Raw genomic sequence first — 16,224 nt, 5'->3', positions numbered from 1 at the left:
AATCCAGTGGCGTAAAGTCAACTGTTTCCACCTGAATTCTGGGTTGGCCAGTGAAAGGGGGAAGTACGGGTGCTGCAGAAGTGATGGGTTCCCAATTCGGATTGGCGAATGCAGCAGGAAGGGCACTATGGGCACGACGGGCCTGTCTTTGTCTTCTTGGTGGCAGCGGGACACTACTAGTGCTTGCCACCTCGCCAGCTTGAACTGCACTTATGGGACTCGCCACGTCACCAAGTGTTACTGCAGTGCTGGATGTACGACCAGGGTGTACTAGGCCGCTGGTGCTTGCCAGTTCACCAGAAGGAATAGCGGCGCTAGTACTTCTCTGCTCCATACGAGAGCCCTGCGGTTCTTGCACTTCAAGGACAGAAGAAGTTCGGGGTCTGGTATGCCTGACCCTAGCAGGGACCACAACTCCGTCGTCAGAGCTATCTGTCATGGAGCCGCTGTCCTCTACAGGATCGTATTCTGAGCCTGAACTTGACAGATGAGTGACTTCCTCTTCACTATCTGTCATGCTCAGAAACGTGTAGGCCTCTTCACTAGTGTACCTTCAATTTGCCATTTTGGGCTCTAAATTTAGGGGTACACTAGTGAGACTCACAGGTAAAAAAGCTCCTGACTGTCAGCGACTGTATCAAAACGCTACCAAAAAACTGTTAGCGATCGCAGGGATCAGGCCTGACTCTGCGAACGCTGCAGTTATGTGTGCTTAGTGTTTTGTAAGTGTCAGTTATCGATGGATACTGCACTTGGGTGGGCTGGGCTGGGCTGGGTCGAGGAGCAAAACGCAGGTGCTAACAGGTATCTGGGCTGATCCCGCTAACACTGCATTTCAGGGAACCCTAAACTGCTGGGGAGTATAGATCTGATCGGATAAGATGTCGATCCGCTCAGATACTATAGCACTAAGGGAGGTGTATGCTGCGTGCGTGGGTTTTAGCGGTACTGGCGCTAACCTGACGCTGCCTGGGGCGACGCAGACCTTATCTGACCCTAAAAACGTAATTTATATCACCGCTGGGCAATTAGGGGGTTAAACCTTTATAAGGTAATAAACGGCGGGTGCCCTAAAACTATAATAAACTGTAATAAACTATAATAAACTACAAAAAACAAACTAGCTAACCAGCGTCACCCGTAACACTTATACGGTGATCACTGGTGAAAGGGTTAACTAGGGGGCAATCAGGGGGTTAAAACCTTTAGCAGGTAGTATATGGGGGTCCCTGTCGCTATAAAACACTGACAGCGAACCTATATACTTACCTCCCTAACTAGCGTCACCTGTGTCACTAATACAGCGATCAGAAAAACGATCGCTTAGCGACACTGGTGACGGGGGGTGATCACTGGGTTAACCTTTATTAGTGGGGGGTTAGGGGGGTACCCTGGACCTAAGGGGGGTACCCTAGACCTAACGGGGGCTAACCTAACTGCCCTAACACTTATAACTGTCACAAACTGACACCAATGCAAAAAAAAAAAACTGCTATTGGTGTCAGTGTGACAGAGGGTACAGGGGGGTGATCGGGGGGTGATCGGGGGGTGAAGGGGGGTGACAAGTGTGCCTGGCGTGTTCTACTGTTAGTGTAGTGTTGTGCAGACTTACTTGATGTCTTCTCTCCTCGGCGCCGGATCAAAAAGACCGGCTCGAGGAGGGATGACATCACTTCCTTTCCCTCTGTTTACATTACAGAGGGAAAGGAAGCGTTTTCATTCGCCGGGAGCGATCGGGAGGGGGTGGCCAATAATGGATGGCCTCCCCCTGACCTCTCATCGCCCGGGAAGAAATGGCGACCGCCTCGGGCACCGGGGGGACCGATCGGACCCCCCACCCGCGGAAGGCAAATCACGTATATGTACGTGATTTTGCCTGTCCATGCCACCTTGCCGACGTACATCGGCGTGAGGCGGTCGTCAAGTGGTTAAGCTACATTAAGCCATTTTCACATTAAATGTTTTAGCATTGTAAAATATAGCTTAATGTGAATAACTTTTGGTGTGATTAACCAAATGAGCTGGAATTTTCAGAATATGTTGGCATGGATAGTCTTTTATTGTGTGAAGTTTGGGGGCAATTTGTTAACATTTAAGGTCTTTTTTGTACGTTAAGCCACATTAAGCTCTCCAAAAAACAAGCTTAATGTCCATAGTTTGCCTTGTGGTACACCGAATCGCATAAAACTTCTTGGATAGGTTTGGGAATTTGAGATGTTAGGCTGTGCAAAATTTCAGGGCAATTGATTGAGGTTTATGCACTTTATTACATGTTAAGCTACATTAAGCCATTTTCACATTAAATGTTTTAGCATTGTAAAATATAGCTTAATGTGAATAACTTTTGGTGTGATTAACCAAATGAGCTGCAATTTTCAAAATATGTTGGCTTGGATAGAGTCTTCTATTGTGTGAAGTTTGGAGGAAATTAGTTAACATTTAAGGTCTTTTTTGTACGTTAAGCCACATTAAGCTCTCCAAAAAACAAGCTTAATGTCCATAGTTTGCCTTGTGGTACACTGAATTGCATGGAACTTATTGGATAGGTTTGGGAAGTTGAGATCTCAGGCTGTGCAAAATTTCAGGGCAATTGATTGAGGTTAAGGCACTTTAGTAAATAAAATAAATAAAAATAGCACTATGAAACCACATGATCCTTTTTTCTTGTTGTTCTCAACACACCCAGATCTTAAGACTTTCAATTTGAAAGGGAAGAGCTGGAGCATGATGTCACTTTTAAACGAGGATCAGTACGCTTCACTTGAGTGTATGCAATTGAGTGTTTGAAGTAAGTACATTTTGTAACAACGCTCTGGGTCAGATGTTTTAGAAAACACAATTTGAGGCTACTCAATTACTAATTACTATAGTGCTATGTACATTTCATATTTAGAGTTCTGTACTTTTAACAAATGCTCTGATGACTTCTACAGCTTTACTATTTTATGCTACTGACTACATCATGTTGTCTTTATCTAAATCACTTTTAGTTACACTATATCAGTCATTCTTTGTATATTACAAAACAGCCATATTGGGAATTGTAATACTGAAAATCAGAATATAGAAAATAGCTTAGTGGGTAGCAAAACTGGGTCTGCTTATATAGTTGACAAATGTATACATTTTATATGTTTTATTCAAGTATAGTAATACATAAGTATAGAAAGGATGTTTGCATGATTTTATTTTATTTTGGAAATATTTTAAGAATTGTATATTTGCTTGTTACACCGTTTATCTGTTTGTACATGTATATGCGTGTGCAAATGGTGGGGTTGATTTACTAAAGACATAGAACATACTCACTTTGGAGTGGATTTTCAATTTGCAAAGTAGACTTTGGATTAAGGGGGATACCGTTCATTTTACAAAGTTAATTTTGACGTAGTGAATAAAATCAAAGGAAGTGAGAATTTACTTAGTAAAAAGCACCCAAATAAACAATTGTGTGTAGGAAAAAAAAACAGGATGTTTACTTGCTTGTGATTGGATGATTAAACTCACAGCTTTACCTCAAGATACGTTAATTGCACCTAGCTTAGTGAATGAGGTTGAATAAATGAAATGTGAATTAAAGTTCTGCTGCCTTGAAACATCCAAAAATGTGCGAGCAAGAATCTATTCAGACTTTTTCCTGCAATTGATTGGGTATTCTTTGCAAAGTGAATTTTTAATTCCATTCACTAGGATAACTGCAAGCTCACTTTGCAAAGTTAACATGCTGTACTCCTTTTAGAAAACCGGGGTCATAGGGGTTTGTTTACTAAATTCAAATAGACATGCAGATGCACTCCATAAAGGTATTTGTTCCAGAGCTTAGTTAATAAGTTGAAGCTTCACTTTGCAAAGAATACTCCATTATGCACAAGGAAAATAAGAAACAGTCATGGGCATATCTACCATGAGTCAAACAAGGTGTTTGCCTTGTAAATTAAAAGTGAAAGGGGTGAGTGGCGCTACCTATGTGCCAAAGAGTGATCTGGCAGATCCCTCTTTAGTGGCTGAACATTTAATGAAAGAGCCCAGTGATAATGTGAAGATTAATAAAGCTCGCCTACACCATTAGGTAAGTAATAAAAGTCCTCTGAGTAAGGCACCAATCCTCCAGAGGATAAATAGTCCCCAACAGTGAAAATAAAATGACATGAATAAGTAAGTCCCAGATAATACTGTGTATATATAATAACTCCTTTACTTAATCAATACATATAAAGTCCAAAAATAAATGGCATGACAATAGAGTAGTCCTCTACTGTGGCAGTGTATATAATGTCCAAACATCAAGCAATTGTTTCAGAAAAAAGAAAAAAATATATGTATATAAAAATATATATGGTGAAAAAAAGTGAAGTTAGATAAAAAATAAAATTAGGTGTACCACAAAGTATGTATATCAAGATGTATGTAAACCCGAAAGAGAAAAAAATGCAAAAATCGCACCAAAAACAAAAAAGCAAACAAAATGCAATTTATCGCACCATGTATAAAAAACGCATAGGTGCAATAATTCCAGTATGGGTGACTGTTCGTGCCTAGAAGAATTGTAGCATCCCCACTCACCAGCTCCTACTACCCCTACAGGGGTGATACGCATGCAACTCCTAGATGTAGACCGATAGCCACAAGTGTCAGCCTCTGCAGTCCCACGAACAGCCTTAGGATATCCAAGTGATGATAGATGTAAAAGCTCATAATCCTCATGAAAAACAGAAATTGGCTCCCATAGTGCAGTATTTTCCAAAAAATCAGTTTATTAAAAAATATGTATAAAATGTATAAAAGCAAACAGACAAAATACGTGATCACGTATATTTTTATTTTTATTTTTTTTTAACTTCACTTTTTTTCACCATATATATTTTTATATACATATATTTTTTCTTTTTTCTGAAACAATTCCTTGGTGTTTGGACATTATATACATTGCCACAGTAGAGGATTACTCTATTGTCATGTCATTTATGTTTGGCTTTATATGTATTGATTAGGTAGAGGAGTTATTATATATACACAGTATTATCTTGGACTTACTTATTCAATTTTTTTTCACTGTTGGGGACTAGTTATCCTCTGGAGGATTGGTGCCTTACTCAGAGGACTTTTATTACTTACCTACTGGTGTAGGTGAGCTTTATTAATCTCCACATCATCACTGGGCTCTTTCATTAAATGTTCAGCCACTAAAGAGTGATCTGCCAGATCACCCTTTGGCACATAGGTAGCGCCACTCACCCCTTTCACTTTTAATTTACTTTTTTAGAGCCCTCTTATGGGGGGCCATCTGGGGAGGCTGCAACCTTCATATACGTCCTAAGCACGGACCTCTCTTAATTACTCATTTAAGGCCTTTTCAGGGGAATGGTGCCACCTCCAGACAGAAGGGTCACCACCACTTTGTTCCGGTTCTTGTTAGAAGGGAGGCCCGCACACTGATTCTAGCTAGAGGCAATGATCAGGATATAGTAGTATGCTGTGGGATGGGGGGGTGCTCTGCTACCGCCGCCTCCGCTCACCGGAGTCGCAACATAGTAGTACACTGTTGCTGAGCACTCACTCACTGGCACAGAGCACCGCCTGCCTATCCTCTCCGCCCATTTCTGCAAGCAGATGCCATGTTGGAAGGAGGAAACTGGAGTTTATGTGAAAGTCCGCAGATTAGCTGATGGCCCAGTAGAATGAAGCAGGGGAGCTGTCCTCTTTGTGAGAAGACGCGGGGACAGAGACCCCATGTCGGAAGAGAAGTTACTGGAGGCTCAAGAAGCCAGAATGAGAGAGCACTGAGCAAGAAGGGGGAATCGACTGACACTCAGAGCAAGTGAGTGCCAGTGTTACCATCCCATCCCTCCAGCACCATCCCTCTGCCAGTAATCCCACCCCCAAACCCCGCCACCACCACAGCTGCCACTGATCCCATCCCCACCACCACTGCCACTGATCCCACCCCTCCGCCACTGCTGCCACTCATCCCATCCCACCACCTCTACCACCGCTTCCACTAATCCCACCCCTCCACCACCGCTGCCACTCATCCCATCCCACCACCACTACCTCCACCACTGCCACTAATAACACCCCCTCCCCCCTCATTTCTGCTTGGAAGGGGTGCCGATTTTAGTCTTGCCTAGGGCAGCACAAAACCAAAATACACCACTGAAAACAGCATTTTTGCTTGGACATGATTGGATGATGGAAGTCAGCATGTAGGCAGTGCCAGTTGATTGGTACCTGATATGGAGTAAAAGTACACTGAGACCAAGTAAGGTGGTAGAAATATTATTTGGTAAAGCAGAAGTATCAATGAACACCTGGAAGACAGCGGCAAGGTGCTCACTTACAGTTCCAAACACTATGGCAACAGAGCCTCAATATTACAGGCAGCCCAGGAATAACAGTTATTAACAATGTTGGCGGTCCTTTAACCACTTCAATACCAGGCACTTTTACCCCCTTCCTGCCGAGGCAAATTTTCAGCTTTCAGTGCTGTCATATTTTGAATGACAATCGCCCAGTCATGCAACACTATACCCAAACAAAATTTGTTATCATTTTGTTCATGCAACTAGTGCTTTCTTTTGGTGGTATTTAATTACCACTGGGTTTTTTGTTTTTTGCTAAATAAACAAAAAAAGACAGAAAATTTTTTAAAAACGCGTTTTTCTTCATTTCTGTTATAAAATGTTGCAAATAAATAATCTTTCTTCATAAATTTATGCCAATATGTATTCTGCTACATTTCTTTGGTGAAAATAACCCAAATCAGTGTATGTTATTTTTTCTGTAGGAAAGTTTTATACAGTCCACAAACTATGGTATATATTTGAAAATTGATCAATCCTGATGTACTGACGGCCTATCTCATTTCTTTAGGCCTGAAATGTCAGGACAGTACAGATATCCCCCAAATCACCACATTTTGGAATGTAGACAGCCCAAGGTATTTAGTAAGAGGCATGGCAAGTCTTTTGAAGTTGTGATTTTTTTTTTCCATAATTTTCTTGGAAAATGAAGAAATTTAAAAAAATGTTTTTTTGGGTTTTTTTTTTTTACATACTGTCACCAGTGCAGTACAGCGTCATCATATAACTGGTGTGGTGGTGATCACAGACACTGACTAGTGACAGTACAAAAAAAGTCCCTAATTTTGTAGACTCTAAGTAAAAAAGGGGATTGTGGTTTGTGTAAACTTCAAGTATGGGCCCCCGTGAGATATTTGCCAAACTTCTCAGTGATTGTCTACACCAAGGCTAGAAGCTCCACTTTGAATGAAATATAAAGAAATGGGGGAACTAATGCGCAAAACCAAACTGTATAGAATAGGATATATAAGGATGGGAGAAGCTGCCAACATACTTCACTTATTCATCTAGTTTGAATGAACTGTAGTTATGGGGGTTTCCCTCTGAGGGTCAGAGACTGTGATTCGCGTAGACAGTTGCTCATGTGGATATGTCCTGTTCCTGCACTAATACAGAGCCCAACCCTTGCAGGCTTTCATACGTGTAAACCCAGAGGGGCAGATGTCAGTCTCTGTTTTAGGGTGTCAAAAGCATGTTGTTGTGGCTCATGCCATTGGGCTTTGATGGAAGGCAAAGGTCACACCTTTTGCTGAGGTTACCTGCTCAGCAACTGAGTAGCATCTATAGTACCCTACCCATCCCAAAAAAGAATGCAGTTCAGTCAGTGTCTTTGGGGAGTTCCAATCTTGTCCTATGACAAAGCGCTCCTGCGCGAAACGCGTCATCAAGGCAACCACACAACAGAGGCCCCAGCTAGAGCCATTCACTGTGAGTCCTGATCCATCCATCCACCTCTTCTGGGAAGTCGCCCCTTTAACCAGCAGTGGTTTTTCCTCAGCTTCATCATCTCCACCACCCTATCCTGGTTTGGCGGTTCCTAAACAAGTTTTCCCCCTTTGCCACAATTTTTATTTTCTCATTCACCCATTGCCTACATGGTTTTCTGATGATCCCCAGGCTGGTCAGGCAGATGTGAGCTCCATCAGCCTGCCTCCAGTACCATTTCCCCCTTGTCTGGCTTCCCAGATTCAGTACCAATCCCAGTGCAGTGTCACCACCTTCACTGAGGAGTTTTCATCTCTGTGGAGACACCATCTTTCAGATCAGCTGTTTTTTTCATCTACTGACGTTCCAGCGGCTCCCCTGTGCTGACGTCATCCTTCACAGACACGGAGCTCCGGCCAGGCGGCTCTCCATACTGCGCAGCTGTGCACCTTCCACGCTGCGGCCATCTCACCATCTGTTTGAGCCTGCGAGCCCCCCTGCATGATGCCAGTCTCCCCAATGATTGGGGCAGCTTTGAGCACTTCCATCTTGCTGTGAGTACTTTGGTTTGCCCCCACCATCTCGCCTACTGCCTCCTGCTTTGAGCCCCGTGTTTTGTTTTCTTCACTTTACCCAGTAGTTCCTATTGGGCATTTTCGGATGGATCTCCTGTGATGATCTCCTGCTGTTCAAGGCTGTCTGTCCCCCATTTTAAGCACATGTTGATATCGAGTGCAATACTTATTTATTTTCTATTACTGTGAGATTGTGTTTTTTACATTGCAATACAGTGTTACTGTGTGTTTTTTTTCTGCAACAGTGTTTTTTTCTACAACAGTACTTTTTAACTTGGTTTTAATTAGCAGTCATTACTGTTAACTTATATTATTATTTATTACTGGTTTATTAAAATATTCAAATTTCTATGCCTGTTGCAGTTTGCTTTCAAAATATCCTGAGCGCTGGACTTTATGTGTTTTCCCTGTTATGATCTGTATCTACCAGCTACGGTTGGTCTGGCTGCACTGGTGATTTTTGATGGTTTCCTCTTCACCACTGGCGCTGGGTTATTACTTTGTGTGTTTTTTACCCAATGTGTACAGGCATTGAGTTTGCAAAAGACAACACAGAACCGCAAGCTGCCATCCTTCTTTTGTACTAGAACAGGAGTGATCCAGAGGGCTGAGGCTCTCCTTCATATATCCTGCTTTGCAGCATATTGCAAATAAAATCCTTAACTTCCTGACACAAAGCAGGCAGTAGCTGACATCGCTCTGAAATTGGTGTGGCATCCTCTGTGTGGATGGGATGATCTATGGCTTTGGTATACCCATAATCCTCTGGAATAGTAGCAAAAAACAATGTGTGTTTTTTCCCAGTAGCTGATGCAGGGACAGAGGATAGTCCTGAGAGAGGGTGGCCAACTGGTCAAGCAGCTGTTCTGCTTGACAGTGCTATCTATTAGCATTGCCCTCACTAAAGATGAGCACAGAGGTCAGCCAGGACAGCAGCATCCAATCAGACTGTTGCTCTCCTGAGGCTGCTCTCCTATGGAAGCTTCAGAGGAACAAAGCTCCTCTCAACTGCCATTTCCCTCTGCACAGCGGCCAGCTGAACAGTGTCACCTACAGCGGGGAAGATGAACTGCACCTGCCTACAAGCGCAGCACCCCTCATTTATTAAGCCCTGGAGCAAATGCTCTTGCAATGTGCAATTGCACTTGAAAAGTGTACAGTCTGCCTTTAGTAAATCAACCCCATAGTGTTTAATATGGTAGTTTGATGTCTTGCCAATGACCTTTAATATAAGAGAAATGTGGAGCCAAATTTCTTATTACAGTGACTCGGTTGAATTGATGATAGGCAACTCCTATCCTCATATTGATTAGTGGTTCCAAATTAATAATAACTACTGCAGTAGGGAACAGACACAAAAGATACGCTCAGCATCTTTCCAAATTACTGTTCTGCTTTATTATGACGCAATTGAAGGTTTTTATGCACATGATTACGTAGGTATCACATTAATATTACAATTGTAGGTTTATCGTAACAAGGGGCGTTACATAGGCAGGCTTATTCTAATCAGGACTCAAAAGAATGTAAACATTTACTGAAAACATTATTAGTGCCGTGTGCACAGTGAGGGCAGAGTGCAATACATACAAAATACAATACAATTATATACAGAACTTACAAATTTCCATTACAGTCTCCCCTCTTTTGATCAATATTTTGATCACTAACCATACCTGCTATCACCTTTAACCTGGAACCTCCACACGCTTAGGTGGAGGTAGTCCTGGCCAAAGAGGCAAAAAAAAAAAACTCCATTGTGGAGAAAATAATAGCTGAGCAACTTTTTCATTACCAAATGACTTTTCATTGTGAAAAACAAATGATTGATAAGACATATTTACAGAGTACTGGCTGTACACTCCTGTGGCCAGAATGGCCTTCTAGCTTAATTGTTGGCATGCTGACTTATCAGCATATGTAAACACAGACAATTCTACATAAAATGGAAGACGTACAAAAGACAAGATATGACTTCAACATGGCTAAACTACTTTTCAAATATATATATATATCCCTTACAATTAAAGTAATTTAATCAAAAAGTACCATAGACTGTGATCACAAGAGGGAAACAAATCAAACACAGATATTTCTTTAATTTAGTCATTTTTGCAGTGTCTGGTGTGGATCCAGGTGACTTTTCCTTCAAGTTTTGCAAAAACTGTACATGAAATAGATGCTGTATTGAGTCTCCAAACATTTCCTTATATATAAATGTCTCTTAACAATCCAAAAGTCACCTGGCTTTAGTTTTAGATCCTTCCAAACTTTTAGGATCTGGAATTAGGGAGAAAACACATAAATGAGTTTGTAAAAAACCTTAAAAGATCATCAGCATTCTCCGTGAGATCCGAATGGAGGACTTCAGCTGCTGAGACAAAATATAAGCAAGTGAGTAACACACTCCCAAACAAAATCTCATAGGGAGAGAGTCCAATATCCCCCTTAGGGGCTTCATAAAATATAAGAAAACATTCAGGCAAAAGTTTTCTAGTTTCTTACTCTACTTTGTCCGCTACATTGTAGACAGTAAGGGGTGTAAAAATAAAACCTCAAAACTTCTAGTAAGGACTCTCCTATAAAAAATGATTTCTTTTGTTACTCTCTGTACTTTCTGCACTCTATATTTACAAACTACTTCTGATAACACTTTTTACTGTGGCCTTTGCAGTAGCATTTGCCACTGGACATCCAAAAAACATGTCCATACAGACAAAATGCATACTCGTAAGATCCTGACTTGGGCATCTGGATATATCTTTTTTGTAATCTCTGGGAGGGATGTTCAGCTTTTGGTAACACCTTTGGTAACAGGTAAAACAAGAAGTGGTGTGTTATAAAAACAACTGTGGTGAACCCTGGCTCTATCCCACGCTCATTTACTAAGGCAGCCATAACTGCTTGTGACTGATGACACGGTCCATGTGTCAAGCTGAAGGGAAAAGAGTGGCTGGCAGACATAAATGATCACCTTTTCCAAAGTCCTGTTTCATAAGAAGTTGCCCCCTGTGGACCACTTGTTCTTCTCGTTCTGGGGTCCTTAAAGTTGAATTATTAATCCCAGCTATACTGGGCCAGAACTAGGGTGGAATCTGTGAGTTGCACAGACCCATCAAGTGTCCGGGGCTGTAAATGCAGCATCCTTAGAGTCACCTGGTCTGTTTCCATGTGTGAAAGTTAATATGGCTACCTCAGCAAGAAGCTGGAAGGCTGAAAACAGCCAATCAAATTAACTTGGCATGCTTTATTGGTTTACCTGCCGAAGTAAAAACAAACTTCTGGCCCTTCAAATGGAACCAAAAGCTCTCTATATCTCGACTATCTATATAAATATACACTCTTTTTATAGCTCACAGGCTTTGCTAAAACATGGAGCTCTGCTTCTTGAGCTGGGGAAAAAGGATCCAATGACTTTGAATACAGAGTATCCTTCTGGGTGATAAACTGCATACTCAAATCTACAAAAAATGTAATATCTGGGTCTTCAGGGAGTGTGTCCTGCACTGGGCTCACAGCAGCTGATTCCTATGTCATCAATTTAACACATGCGTCTTTTCCTTTCTTTTGAAAAAATGTACGCATTTTTCATTGTTAGATTTGTACATAAACAAACTCATATTTTAAACCTTTCATTAGACAAACATTTAGTTAGCTGTAAATTTGCTGCACAGAATGTCGGACCATTGACCAAAACAATATCTAACTTTGTCTAATAGCACCTTTGCATAAAAGCTACAGCTCTGATATATCGGGGTGAACCCTTCATTACTGGGTCCAGCTTGCATAAATATATTACAATGTCTTGTTTTCTATCACACTGTTTGTGTAAGAACTCCAGTTTCATGTTTCAAAAGACAACTTCTTCCTGGCAATATTATAATAAATGATAACAATACCCTGCGGTCATGGAGAGATGCCCATAAATCCAAACTATTCTTCTGCTTATACCACTTCACTTACAAGAAAAATGGGCACATCATTTCACAATCCACACATTCTGCTTTGGATTTCAAAAATAAAAATAAATAAAAACAAAAGGACCAAGAATCTGTATGATGGACCAGAAAGCATCAAAAACTATAAAACAACTGGCTGCAGGTGGCATCTATCCTAACAGGGTGTGTGGACTTGATGTGATGGGTCTGTTATATTTAAATTTTATTTAATATTACTCTTACATCATGGACCGCACATCAAGTTTTCATCAAAAACCTTACAATATCATTTTTGTAGAAAAACTTCTTATGTATTCCATCCATCTTGGCTTTGTTAAATATTATGGCAGCTTTATTCAAAATAACAACCTCATCTTAATCTTTTTTTTCTCTCAATAAGGGCTTATTGTATAAATGTAAAATTACAAAATTGTTATCTTAATCTAAACTAATCTCATTCATTACAAATTTCCCCATTAACCTGGACTTCATTTCCAACCAAAGGTTGTCTAAACCAGTTTCAATATATCTATATTATTGTTAAAATTGTTAAACTCATATTAGAAATTAATACTCATTACTACTTAATTTTACTTAATTTCCCTTTTTTAAATGCACTGTTTCCACTATCAAAGGATATTCAATTTGTGTAATACACGGTTAAATGTAACCTTCATTTTACCATGTTTGGAAAACAGATTCAAAATAATTGTGATCACATTGTTTACCATTAGATTCGTTAACCCGGCACATTTTGTTATAAATGTTTTGTCTAAAAAACTGGAATTGGCATGATGTCCTTCCAGCTTATCACTAACCTCTCATCCCAGCCACATTTCTTTCATGAGAGCACAAAGGAGGGGGTCACATCTGCGTACATGACACACACAAGCAATAGAACTAAAGGTCCCAGCATTCGCACACACACACCAATATCTCTCTAAAATCGCTTACATTTTTCCCATTTGTACACAACACATGCATATCATTCTCTCACTTTCTTTTAACTCTTTAATATTTCCCTGCCTAAATTCTGCTTTCCTTATTTATAACACTCCGATGGACAATAGACAGGGACAACATAACATATAACCACCAATCAATACAGTTCGATTAAGGGGAGTAAAATAGGTACCCTTTGTCCCGAAAATGCCTTACCGATCAAGGAAGTCTGATAACTCAAATGTAAGCAAAAGGCTTACCTCAGCCGGCTGATTATCAGAAATTCCCGGATCGTCTCAAGCTTCTCGTTTCGGATACTCAGGGTCACCTGGAATCCCCTCCTAAGGCAAAGCTCGCCATGCTGACTCGGTTGAATTGATGATAGGCAACTCCTATCCTCATATTGATTAGTGGTTCCAAATTAATAATAACTACTGCAGTAGGGAACAGACACAAAAGATACGCTCAGCATCTTTCCAAATTACTGTTCTGCTTTATTATGACGCAATTGAAGGTTTTTATGCACATGATTACGTAGGTATCACATTAATATTACAATTGTAGGTTTATCGTAACAAGGGGCGTTACATAGGCAGGCTTATTCTAATCAGGACTCAAAAGAATGTAAACATTTACTGAAAACATTATTAGTGCCGTGTGCACAGTGAGGGCAGAGTGCAATACATACAAAATACAATACAATTATATACAGAACTTACAAATTTCCATTACAACAGGTAACCATTAACATGAAGGTTGCTGTGATTGGAGCAGGGACCAGTGGTCTCGCATCCATTAAATGCTGCTTAGATGAAGGACTGGAACCTGTTTGTTTTGAAAGAAGTGATGACATTGGCGGACTTTGGAGATACAGAGTAAGTTCTAGATTTAATTTGAAAAGGATTTTAGGTTAAAATATGTTACTTGCGCTTTAAAGTGTCAATAAAGTAGTAGCATTTTTCAAATGATAATTGCTTCAGTGCTTCATCTATAGCACCTGTCTTTCTTTTGATGGTAATCGAGTGATCCTGGAATACACTCAGCGCAAATGTTGAGAAGATTTTCATTGGTAGCCATGATTATATTCATGCCTGTGATTAGTGATAGTGATCACTGACTGTAAAGTGCTCTGTTGTGTGTTTTTTTTTTTTCATTTTACATTTGTTTCCAGAATATTAATAGTGCAATAGAACAACAAATACTAATAAATACTTAAACCTTTTTTTCATATGAACACTTGTTTTTCACTTGTTGCCAAGGAGAGCAGAGAGAGGGAGTAGTTACTTAAGGCTCGGTAGGGATAACAAGAAAATAATTAGAGGTTAAACACAAGAGACTTATATTGAAAAAAAAAATAAAGAGTACATGAAAGTTTGTGTTAGCTTTGAAAGAAGTGTTTAGTTTTTATGCTATGAAGGGCTTCATTAGAGAGATCTTCCCCTCACTAGGGATGAGCCGAACACCCCCCCGGTTCGGTTCGCACCAGAACCCGCGAACGGACCGAAAGTTCGCACGAACGTTAGAACCCCATTGACGTCTATGGGACTCGAACGTTCGAAATCAAAAGTGCTCATTTTAAAGGCTAATTTGCATGGTATTGTCCTAAAAAGGGTTTGGGGACCCGGGTCCTACCCCAGGGGACATGTATCAATGCAAAAAAAACTTTTAAAAACGGCCGTTTTTTTCGGGAGCAGTGATTTTAATGATGCTTAAAGTAAAAAAAAAAAAGTGAAATATTCCTTTAAATATCGTACCTGGGGGTGTCTATAGTATGCCTGTAAAGTGACGCGTGTTTCCCATGTTTAGAACAGTCCCTGCACCAAATGTCATTTTTAAAGGAAAAAATCTCATTTAAAACTGCTTGCGGGTTTAATGTCATGTCGGGTCATGGCAATATGGATGAAAATCAGTGAGACAAACGGCATGGGTACCCCCCAGTCCATTACCAGGCCCTTTGGGTCTTGTATGGATATTAAGGGGAACCCCGCACCCAAATTAAAATAAGGAAAGGTGTGGGGCCACCAGGCCCTATATACTCTGAACAGCAGTATACAGGCGGTGCAAACAAGACAGGGACTGTAGGTTTGTTGTTAAGTAGAATCTCTTTGTAATTTTGAACATTTTTAACGTGTTTAGCTCCAGCCAAAAAATCTTTTCTAAGCTTTTTGGAAAACATAGGGAAGGGTTATCACCCCTGTGACATTTGTTTTGCTGTCTTTCCTCCTCTTCAGAAGATTTCACCTCACTTTTTTGTCCCAATGAAAAATGTTTTTTGAAAATTTGGGTTTTTTTGTGGAACAAGGATTGGAAAGCATCAGTGGAAAGGAGAAATTGTTTTCCCATATTAACTCTTACAGGAGAGAATTTCCCTTCCTAGGGGTAGATTTCATCTCACTTCCTGTTGTCTCCTTCCGTTTGCAAGTAGGAGTCGTTTGTAAGTTAGATGTTTGAAAGTAGGGTCCTGCCCTATATACTCAGCAGAAATTTGGGCCTTAGGTGTTGCTGTGGCCACAACACTGTAAGCCCTCACAGGGCCCTGCTGTGAAATATTAGATCAAGAATTGTAATTACATGCCCCTGTTGAACAGGAGCTGAAAAATTAGGCCTTAGGCACTGGTGCTGGTGCCACAACACTGCAACCCCTCACAGACACTCTAGTTGGAACGCAGGAACGAGCCCTGCTGCAAAGTATTGCTTCAAAAATTGTAATTACACGCCCCTGTTAGACAGGGGCAGAAAAATTGGGCCTTAGGCACTGGTGCTGGTGCCACAACACTGCAACCCCTCACAGACACTCTAGTTGGAACGCAGGAACGAGCCCTGCTGCAAAGTATTGCATCAAAAATTGTAATTACACGCCCCTGTTAGACAGGGGCAGAAAAATTGGGCCTTAGGCACTGGTGCTGGTGCCACAACACTGCAACCCCTCACAGACACTCTAGTTGGAATGCAGGAACGAGCCCTACTGCAAAGTATTACATCAAA

General features: G+C 40.8%; 1 pseudogene; it reads left to right on the top strand.

The window, feature by feature from the left end:
• Nucleotides 1-16,224, top strand: part of LOC141102969 (dimethylaniline monooxygenase [N-oxide-forming] 2-like) — a 135,006-nt pseudogene that overhangs the window by 23,258 nt on the left and 95,524 nt on the right.

The sequence above is a fragment of the Aquarana catesbeiana genome, linkage group LG07 (genome assembly GCF_042186555.1).
Source record: "Aquarana catesbeiana isolate 2022-GZ linkage group LG07, ASM4218655v1, whole genome shotgun sequence".
NCBI classification, from domain to species: Eukaryota; Metazoa; Chordata; class Amphibia; order Anura; family Ranidae; genus Aquarana; species Aquarana catesbeiana.
This window is presented reverse-complemented; position numbering and strand designations above follow the sequence as displayed.